Source organism: Vulpes lagopus, chromosome 5 (assembly GCF_018345385.1).
Source record: "Vulpes lagopus strain Blue_001 chromosome 5, ASM1834538v1, whole genome shotgun sequence".
In the NCBI taxonomy this organism is placed as follows: domain Eukaryota; kingdom Metazoa; phylum Chordata; class Mammalia; order Carnivora; family Canidae; genus Vulpes; species Vulpes lagopus.
This window is the reverse complement of record NC_054828.1, coordinates 22557356-22568697: the sequence shown is the minus strand read 5'-3', so window position 1 is coordinate 22568697 and position 11342 is coordinate 22557356. Positions and strand designations below refer to the sequence as shown.

General features: G+C 41.6%; 1 long non-coding RNA gene across 1 annotated transcript; it reads left to right on the top strand.

Annotated features, from left to right (window-relative positions):
- The first annotated feature begins 3754 nt into the window (after positions 1–3754).
- On the top strand, positions 3755–10434 carry LOC121490526. Its single transcript, XR_005987707.1, has 3 exons — positions 3755–4314; positions 6567–6812; positions 8193–10434. It is a non-coding gene; the product is annotated as an uncharacterized LOC121490526 (long non-coding RNA).
- The last annotated feature ends 908 nt before the right edge of the window (positions 10435–11342 follow it).

The window sequence follows — 11342 nt, the reverse complement described above, 5'->3', positions numbered from 1 at the left end:
TGAGCAAGCATGTCCTCTCCAGATGTGAAGATACCGAGGAGCTATTTTTCTGATCTAGAGAGGATCAGTGCTCTCACCGTAAAGTTGGCGCATCCTCACCAGCTACGTAATATGCGCACTGATTCATTTATAGCCCTGAAGAGGGAAGAAGCAGCAAAGTTGTCTGATGCCAGATTACAGGCATCATTGATATCAAGATAGGAATATCTACACACCCGTGAAGGAGCTTGGCGGCGGGGGGCCGGGGGGGGGGGGGCGGTGGTGAAGGGAAGGCAGATTTTGTGAGCAGCCTTTTGTTTGTGTTCAGTTTATAATGAATGTGGTAAGAGATGTGAGGATGAATTTTAGCTAATGAAAAGACAATGAGAGCTATTAAGGAATTTTAATATACAGGAATATGAAAGCAAAATCACATTTACTCACTCTTCTGTAAACAAAAGCAAGTAAATACTAATTGGACGTTCAGCAATTAAAATTTGATCTAATAGAATGCAAAGAACTGGTTGATTCTTACCTTTTAAATAGGTGTTTGGAAAGCATGAGATTCATCCACTTTCCTAGTGAAAGATGTAAGTGTGTGTGTGTGTGTGTGTGTTGCAAAAATGCCAAAAAAAAAACCAAAAGCAGACTTCAGATACTCAATAAATATATATGTATATATGTATAAACATATATATACACATACACACATCCAGAGAGACATAAGGAACTGTGGAATCTGTTAGAAGACAAAACAGCATGAAAGAACATTACTAAAATTATAGCTAAAATCTAAGCTGGAAGAATGTAATAATATGTCTTCTTAGACTTCTCATTCTTTTATACTCCTGTAACTCGGGCCACATTATAAGTACCACTCTGACACTACGTGCAAGTACAAATGATAAATTAAGTACACAGAAACACCATTATACTTTCCTAAATCTAGGTTGCTTGCTCTCTATTGGCCCTTCGATAAGGAAGTCACTGGAGTGGACGTTTCTTGCTGCCGTTCTATACCTCGACGTAACTGATATTCCATCTTCTCTAATAATGTTAAAGAATTGCAAATCAGAAAATAAACCAATTCCACTAAGATTTATCTTCATTTGAAAACGTTCTGTATTTGAGACTGGTGTACACAGACGAGGAACCAGATATTTGCTAGGGAGATCTTCCATAGCATATTTCATACTAAACTATACAGGCAGAGGATATTTTGAAGGTAGAATCAAAAGAGAGAGAGAGAGAGAGAACTTCCTCAGACTGAAAGTGATCTCAAAGTCATTTTTAAAAATGCTAATGCTTGTAAATCTATTTAATTAAAATGTTAAAGGCCTGGACTCCATTCCGTATTGTGATACTTACAGCCAGAAAGACTGAGATTAAACCCTTTAACATTTTTTTCTTCATTGCTGCGGCACTTTGCCTTCCCCCTGGAAGAGCCTGGGCTTTATTTTTTTATTTACTTACATCCCCAACAGCTCTGGTTAAAACATAGTTAATGTACCAACTGCAATTAGCCAACTGTCAAAGTCTCAACTCCCAACCGTTGATAAGCTTCATTTAACTAATTTGAGAAGTGGAAGTTTGATTTTTTTTTTTTTCCAGGAAGGTAGCTTGTTTCCTTATTTCCCGTCAAGAGAGCCAAGTCCTGTGACCTATGGTTAAAAGGGCTCTTTGTAATTAAGACAGGGAGTCTCCAAGTGAACAGTTCTCACAGTAGGAGGGAAAAAATTAAAAAGAGAGAGAGACAGAGACAGAGACAGGGGAGGAAGCATGACACCGCTTAACGAAGTAATGGGAGCGCAGCCAATGCCTGGTCCCCTCGGCCGCTGAGCCCCGGGTCCCCGCCACCTTCAGCTCCATTGGTTCTGGGTCCATTTCTTGGAAGCGCCGAGTCTATTAAGACCTTGGCCAGCGGGCCCCTGGCAGGATATACTCCCTCCGCGGCGCCTGTGCATAGACAACCAGAAACTGATCAACCGTGTTATATCAATAACATTCTCACACCAGGTTGTGTAAATTGATCTTTTACAATTTCTCTCGGTGACAGTCTCTGTAACCAACAAGATAAATCATTCCTCCTGTGGCTTTTTTATTGATTGCTGAGACCTGTATAAAAATTACACTGCTCAAGCTGTGAAGTGAACATCCTCATAAAAGAAGACTTTTTATTTACAATCAAAATATGTTTGGGCCCAGATCAAGTGCAGATTTACTAGCTCAGAACTTACAAGAACAGTGAAATTTAACAGACTTAGGGAAAACTAGAAATTCAAAAGAAACACGCCCCCCCATCACCAAAAAGCAACCATCACCAACTGCAAGAACACACACAACGTGCCTCAAATTAAGACCACTCTTTTTTTTTTAAAGAAAAACTTTACACATTTGATTTTAAGCTCAACAGTGAGCAGAAAGCCATCTGCTAAAAAAAACGGAAGAAAGAAAGAAAAGAAAAGTGCCACAATCAAATTAATCTTTGCAATGAATTTTATAAACTACACAAATTGCCTTGTGATAACACCTCCACCCAGCTCTTGTTATAAGACTGAAAACAAGAGCCTAGAGCCCCTTTTGTCTGGTCAAAAAAGCTTTGGTAGCACAGACAAAAATCATAGAACAAGATGCACTTCAGAGATGAGACTTCATCTTTTTTTAAAAAGTTTCACTCCCATGATTTTGCAATCATGAAAATATCTTCAGTTCTACTGCAAGAGTAATTTAAAATTCTGGAGGACTTAGAATTTTTAAACGTCGTTGCAATACAGACAATTGATATCCTTGAATACACATTTTACACAAATAGCATCTTGGAATGTAAACTTTCTTTTCAATTCTATATTCTACTAAAGACATGAACACAATTGCAGTTTGAAAGCACTGTGCTGAGGAGAGTTTTAAAGTGACAACTACTCTGTGCACAGTTTTCCTGAAACTTCTTGCAGTCAGCTTTCCTCCGGGTGCGCAATGTTGAATCACCTGCTAAAAAATACGGTGCCTCCCGAGGCCGAGGCAGAGCTCTAGCTCCAGAATCCACTTTTTTGAAAAGTGCAAAAGCAAAATGTTCACTATTTTTGCATCATCTCAGAGTATGAGTTAATGATGTTTATAAACTAGAGAGAATCACCCTAAGTTATGGCTGCCTGAAATAGCTTTCCATGCATGCCCTGTGAGGCGGGTATTGTGTTCAATTCAAATAGCATTTCACAGACCTAAGAATCTGAGCATAGCCTTTTGTATACATCTAAGAGGGGAGGACAGAGATGGTTCTCTTTGTCCCTTCCCCTTGAGCCTTTGCCTGGTTTCTCTGAAGCTGGGCTCTTTATTTGCAGTTTTAGAGAAGGCCTTTTCAATGGAACAGGCCAAAGAGGCTGGCGGGCGGGCGGGGGAGCGGGAAGGGGTGTTTGGGCTCCGTTCCCCACTTTGCTGGCCAGGAGGAAAAGTGACAGTGTGACAGTCTGGAGGTGAGGCTCCCTCACCTCCCTGGGAGACACCCTCACTGGGGAAGGGGCAGCAGCAACGCACACCCTCCGGACAGACCAGAGGACACCAAAGAGGAGAGGGAGCAACCGGCTCAGGAGGCCAGGCCAGGAAGGGGCTTGCTGCACACAGCGGATGTGCCCTCTGGCCAAAGGAACCCTTGCACGAGCTCATCTCCTAGCGACTGGCAGCCCGCTCGGCCCTGCTCCTGCCTCCCTCCCCGCGGCCACCGGCCCGGCTCCTGGCAGGCGGGGCTCAGCCTCCTGTTTACATCTGGGCAGTCCTTGCCCCCGCGCACAAAGACCCACTGTGCCCAGGTTCACCGACTGTCTTTTGGTTCTTTGTGACTCTTGACGGAGTCCAGTGGGAGGCGATCCCGCAGCTCCGCCGCAGCACACTCCCGGGCGCCCCCGCCCGCGCCCCGCGCCCCCGCCCGCGCCCCCGCCCGCGCCCCCGCCCGCGCCCCGCGGCATCAGCGCAGCCCCAGGGCCGTGGGAAGCGGGGCCGGGAGCCCAGTGCGGGCACATCCTCTCCATTTCTCCTCGCCTGCGAGAGTGACCCGTCTGCGGCCGCACATTGTCGCCGATTGTGGGAAAGGTTCCGCCAGCCTTTCCGCCGCGCGGGCCGCCCTAATGAGGGAACAATCGGGCTCCCCGGAGCTGCCGGCGGGGTCAGGCCCGGCGCCCCAGCCCCTGACAGCGCCATAAATTGGCCGTGCAAAGCCGAGCGCTAGGTGGTCCCGGGAGGAAAGAGCCGCCGCCGGGAGCGCGAAAAGGCGAGTCCGGGAGCCCGCCGGGAGCCGGTGGCGTTCCCCGCGGATCACCTTGTCGGACCTCAGGAGTAGCGGAGGTCAGGCAGGAGGGACAAGGGCAGGGCGCAGGGGTGACCCCGGCGGGGGGCGGGGCGAGCCCGGCTCCGGGGCGAGCGGGACCAAAGGGGTGGGCGCTGCGGGCGGGGCCCGAGGGGCCCGAGTCGGGGGTCGCAGGGCCGGGCCGGCCCGACCCCGCAGCCCCTCCCTCCCTCCCTCCCCACCCCTGAGAAAGGAGCAGCCCAGACCGCAGGAGAGATTGCTGCCGCTCACAAAGCCTTGTCTTTTTCTTTTCTTTTCGCTTTTTTCTTTGGAAGATATTATCGGATAAGGACAAGATGAAAAAAAAAAAGAAAATCAGGAGGTGTGGACTTTTTTTTTTTTTTTGTCCCAGACCCTGTACGATAATGCAAAGTGTCTTTTATTTTCAACCAGAACAATTTTTCCAAGAAGAGCAATAATTTTTGTACAGTTCCCAGAGAAGTGAATGACATAAGGTTGCTCTTTCTGGTTTTTATTTAGCATCAGTATGGGGTGAGTTTTTTTGTTTTTTTGGTTTTTTTTTTTTTTTTTTAGTTTGTTTTTTGTTTTTTATCTCTCCAGGGAGCAGAGGGAGAAAAAGAAGGGGAGCTAGTAGGGGGAGAGAGGGAAGCTTATATGAGCAGGATTAAGTCAACTTTTAACTTGAAAAAATTGTATCAAAAAAAAAAAAAATGTTTGTCAAACTAACATCAACAAATGTGGCCAGATATCTGGTTTTAATGGGATGATTCAGGAGTTTCTGCCTGTTGCAGGCCTGGGGCTGCCAAAATCCTCCACCAATCATGACCTCCCCAACCTCACAAGTTTCAATCAAATGAGCCCAAAGGGTTGATTGCTAGACATGATAGCTGCGAAGAAATTACGTTGACACAGGCTGTGGTTGTTGGGGGTTTCCCCTCTTTTTCTCAATTCTTTTGGAGGTGAGACTATGACCCTTGAGAGGACAAAGGGTCAGTGGAATCCTGGGCAGGTGATGACTCTGTAAGTCTACCCCTCTCCTGAGTGAGAAGGGACTCAGCCCAACCCTGAGCGCTTCAGGTCCCTCCCCACCTGCCCAAGCCCCTATCTTCTCCCTTCAAAGATCTAACTCACATCCCATAAGAACTTCACTAGCCCCAATCAGCTATGCTGATCTATTTTTTCCTGGTATAGGAGGAGCACGGTGGCATAAGGAAGAAGAAAACGTAGGTAGCCTCTCCAGGAAGCAATGTGACCTCACATTCTTCATACAGAACCACAGAATTTGATAAATACGCATGTAAATGTTATCCCTGAAAGTCTGAAAGAGAAAACTTACTTCTAAAGCAAATCGGATTGAGTTTCCCTCTTAATCTGATTACCTTGGAATAGGTGGCTTGCTTCCTGAGGGTTGGTAATTATTGATAACTTCTTAGAGCAGAGAGTTACTGAAAAACCATTTGGAGGCAAAAAGCAAGGTGTATGCATGTTCTAAACTAGAGCTCCAAATTAAATTGGACAACAATTTTGTTTACATTCTTCAGGTGCTTTCTCCAAAGATTCCTATTAAAATCACATTTTCTCATAATTTATCTAGAAAGAAGAAGCCAAAAGCTTATCGTTCAAAGTGTGGAAAAACTAGTCACAAGCAGTATTCTGAATAAGACAAACACAAATTTTCTTTCAACTAGAAATGGGGCTTTGGGGGAATGGGAGATATTCATTTCTAAGTTACAACCTGTTTTTCTTTATGAATACAATACTGATCCTCAGAAGCACACCCAAGTGAAGAATACCCTAACTGTTCCCAAAGTCTCATGTTGAAAACAATACTAAGTCAACACTTTAGCAAGACATTTCAAAGGGTTCTATTCCCTGAGACCTGAAGTTGAAAAACCCTTTTCCATTAACAACCTGTTGTTTTAACAGTTTAACAGTGTTGCTTTTACCTGGAGGGGTTAAAAAAAAAAGCTTGAATGGAAAATAAACTTGAGAGATAAGTTGATATTAATAGTCCTACGGCTTTCCGTTGTACGTTGTTCATCAACTGAGACAATTAAAAAAGACCTTTGAAACGGCAGCACTTATTTGTGATACTACTAATATCTATTCTTCACCTCTTATTATTGAAACATATGTGATATAGGAAAGAGCGTGGTTATCTTTTTGGCTTGACTGCATTTTCCAGCCCCTACGGGAAAAGCCCAAATACAGTTCTGGATTCTTCAATGGTGCCCCTCAGTTGTTCCATGCAAAAAGCTTGAATGATTTCTTCTTTCCCATCTACTTCCAGGTTGCTGAAATAATACATTAAAAGGAGAAAGACCAATTCCAAAAATGGAATGAGGGATATTGTCATTCCAACCTTGTATTATAAGCCTGTCATGTGTTCTAGAAGAATTGTTCATGTAGTGAAGGAATAATAAGAAAGAAAACACAGCCAAGAGGCCCTGTTGCTGAGTGTTCTTGACAACAGACAACCCCTAAGGATTCTTGCCTGCAATCCTGGCTCTGCCATCAATTCACCGTATGCCTTTGGGTAAGTCACTTAACCTTTCTGGGTCTCACTTTCCCTGTGGGCAAAATGGCGGTTATTGTACTAACCCTCTTACCAGTATTTTGCAAAGAACAATGATTACAAATGAATGCAAATCATCTTGTGTGTGTGTTAAGAATGACATACAAGTGCTAAGAAATAGCATAAGCTTGTAGTTCACAGTACACTTTTCCAAGAACAACAGGCGGATATTGTAAGCATGGAATGATAACAGGGACCACCAAGCAGATTAGAACCAAGAGAATCCTTTAGAAAGAATTTGTGATGACTCACTGGACCAAAATGGGAAAGTGGGAAAGGATAACCAATTCTCATTTTTTCATATGAATTTTGTCAAAAGTGATTTGGACGTTAACAAACCAGAAGATGCGCTCAGTATAGTTAATCTAAAATTGTTGTAGAAATAATAGATGTTGTATATTTTACATGTAGAAAAAAGATACACAATTTAGAGAGGGGATTTACTTACTTATAGGCAACTCAGAGATTTAGTATTTATAACGCATGTCTTGTTCTGTGATCCAGGAGGATTTTACATGTGGCTTTGTAAGAGGATGGCAGATAATAATGATTAACTAAATGTTTGGTAATGCTTTTTTAGTTTGTTTCTGAAGAACAACAATTACCAGATTTAAAGACAAATTATATTTAAAAACACATTTCAAGTCTTTTTTCTATTTTTTAAAATCTCAAAATTGGAGAAAAATGTCAAATGAGGAACATACAGAATATTTATGGTAACAAAAGGTTAATATTATTAACAGAATTATTACGAATCAATTTTAAAAAATGAACAACCAGAGGAAAAAAGAATTGATATGAGCAAGCAATTAGCAAAATAATAAATACAATTGTCCAACTCACAAAGAGGTGTTTAACCGCAGTAAGAAACTCAAGTTAAAATACCCTGTGCCTTGTTTCATTAATTAGTAAGCACTATAAAAAGTGCTGTGCCCTTTATCCCAGCTACTTCACTTTAGGAGTTTGTGTTAAAAAAAAAATCATCATTGTTCCCTAAGTCTTAACCATAAGGATGATGATGACAGCATTGCTTGTTACAGTGTATAATTGCAAACAACTCTAAATACGCAACAATAGGACAACCAGTTCAATACACTGTGGTATGTGCATGAAATGCATTATGATATAACTAAGAGAAAAGATGTTGTGGTGGCTATGAATGCATACTAAGTAGAAAGATACCTAGATACAAAAGTAGGTGAGAAACAATATAAAGGGTCTGATCCTATTTTGAGGACAGAAGAAACAGGCTGGATGGCTAGTTGATGCAGTGATAATACAAACACTTCAGGATTTAAGTGGCTTATAATAACAAATGCTTAATCCTCACTTGTATTTCAGGTTCTTCCTGGAGCACCTGTGGGCTCTGCTCCACATGTCCTCACTCTGTGATTTGGGGTGAAGGGGCCACCATCTGAAATATGGCAGGTCACCGTGGCATAGGGATAGAGCGCCACTGTCCAAAACAGTAGCCACTATCCACATGCAGCTTTGAGAACATGAAAAGGGGCCTGTGTAAATTGAGATGGTTCTAAGTCTAAAATATGCACCTGGTTTCAAAAACATTGTAGAAATTATAATAATAAAAGAATGTAAAATATCTCAATAACTTTAGGTTGACTGCATGTCGAATCTATTTTGAATAGCTTAGGCTAAAGAAAATAGCTTGTAAAAATTCATTTCACCTGTTTCTTTTACTTTTTTAATGTAGCTACTAGAAAATTTGAAATTACACAGGTGCCTGAGAGTCGTGTGAGCCACAGTGTTCTAGAATGCCTTGAACTAGCAATTCTATCACCTCATTGGCTACAATCAATCACATGAACCCACACAATCCAAAGAAGGCCAGAGAGTGCAATCCCACAATGCACCCAGAAGGCAGCAAACTGGAAATATTTGGTGAGTAGTCTTAATAAGTGCCACAGAAAGAGAGAAAGTGAGAGAGAATGCACAAATTCTGAAGAGTAGTTTGAGACAATCTGCATTAAACACAGGCTACTTGCTATAAGAAAATTTTCCCCCAAGATGTAAGTGGCCAGCCTCTAGAGCAACTAAAAAGGTTATTTGATGGCCTTGTAACAGCTGATGGGGAGAAAAATGTTATATATATTAGGACACTGCAGGCAGAGAAGACAAAGGACCAGCAACAATTTGAAGAAGGAAAAAGTCAGCACTACTCGCATACACACACAAGGGCAGACATTTGCAGAGATGACATGTGAACTCACTTTTGAGCTGTTCACTGTGCAAGTCCCCAAGAAGAGAAGCAATAAGGATTGGCTGAGCCCTGGATACTTGTCTCCCAAGGAAAGCTGAGGACTCAGCAAATGTGTGTGTGCGTGCAGATATGTCCATACTTATTGGAAAACCTTGAATTCCATTCTCCAAAAGCTTTGCCATCTTCATCGCTTGGGAATAGGATCCCATGTGATTTCAAATTCATTCTCTTTGCTTGTTTCTGTTGTCAGGTCATTCTCAATAAACTAATGATATTCAAAATTACTTGTCAAACTCTTTGCTCAGGGCTCAAAGCAATATGCAGTCATACTGATTGCAATAGGGCAAGACAAGATAACGTATTGTGTGTTCTAGAGCAGTTCTGGATTCTTCAATGGTGCCCCTAGTACCAAGAATAGTAGCCAAGAAGCAGAAGACGGAGGATGAGGTATTAACAAGTAAAGGTGACGCATGGGCCAAGTACATGGCAGAGGTGAAAAAGTACAAAGCCCATCAGTGTGGCGATGACGATAAAACTCGGCCCCTGGTGAAATGACCCCCTTCCCTGCCTGCCTACGGCCTGGGACTCTCTGCGATGTACATAACTATTTAATGCAGCGGCAGCGGCGGCAGCCTTTCCCCCCCAAGGACTTCTACACAGAAGGAAATCGAGATGCTTCTCGATTCTAGAGACCCGTTCTAGAGACCGGCTGCCTGGGGTCAAATTGCTAGCTGCACAACCCCTCGCAGTTGCATAACTGCCCTCTTCCTCCATCAATCTATCTGTAAAATGGGGATAATATCTGTATTTATTTCATAGGATTGTGAGCAAAGATCCAAATGTGTAAAGAAGTGAACACCCAGCTAGATTCTGCTACCAAATTTCAGTTTTCAAATTTATAATAAAAACTAAAATCAGCCGAGCTGTACTCCACTCTGCAGCTGGTATTTGGAGAAGCATTAGCAGAATTCCCTTCATCCTTGCTCATCCTTTCCCTTAAAAGATCTCCAGTCTGGAAATGTGATTTTCCTCCTTACATCTGCACAAGCCACTGACTTGTCAGGATTAAAATACAAAAGACTTTCACATTTTTGCATCTTTGTCTCCTGAATTAGCACTCCACTTCTGAATTTAAGGAACCATAGCACCGTTCAGTGTTTTAAGAGTGAGTAAAATATAAAAAAATTAGAATGGCTTTGACAAGTTAACATCAATTTGAATGAGACCCGAAAAATGAAATTCTGTAGATGAGTGCTTTCATTTCAAATGGCTTTACCGGTTTTCAAATGATTACACAATTTTGTCTCATTCCCTTCAAATTTACAAATTAATATTTTTAAGAGACGGAGTTAATAACCAGTTGAGTTAAAACGTATTAAAAACTATAAAGGTTTCTTCAATTGAAGTTCGGAGTTTTGCTATATAAAACTTAGAGTTACCATAAAAATAGCAATATCATGCAATACCATGTTTATATTTCTCAGTTCAATTGCTTTTTATTTTCAGAGTGTAGGCCACTAAGACATGCCTGAATGAAATTAGCTAGGAGCCAAATAATTAATCCAACATTCATCCAAAATGCTGAACTAACTTACATAATTCTTCAAATGAATATCATACCTTGATGGTGATATACAAATTGTTTTGAACCTTAGGCTTAAAACGGTATTCTGATTAATCAAAAAGAACACCTTGTAAATTGTTACATGTGTAATGTAGCTACCCAACTCCCTGAATATTTTAGCAAAATACTTGTAAAATTGCACCACCAAAACCATACCTCCACCAACCAAGAGTGAAAGATGGTGCCAACACCAACAGAAGGTAAGAGAAGGATAAATTTCAAAAGATTCTAGCTGTTTCTGTACCCTCCACACCCTCAAAGTGAAATCAAGAATTGAAAGGGATTTTAGGCTTCAAGTTCAATTAAAATAAACACTTTAGACTTAATTATTTTACTATTTAGAGTGAAAAATAGAATTTTTGCGTCAAGTGTTTTGGTTCTTCGCCTCCTCTTTACTTTTTTGGTATGTGTGGTCTTATTTTAAAGTTCCATTGAGGCAATACACATATGCCAACCAGAAAATGCAGATATTAAGGGATTTTATTCATAACAGGCTAATTTGTCTCTTGTGAAAGATAAAAGCACTTTGAAGTTGATGAGTCTATGATTTTAAGTAAAATCCTCATTCAAATGTGATTGCTTTATAGGTTTCACTCTGGTCAGAGTAATTTGTGTTCTTCCTATATATTACTCCAACTATAATAAAGCT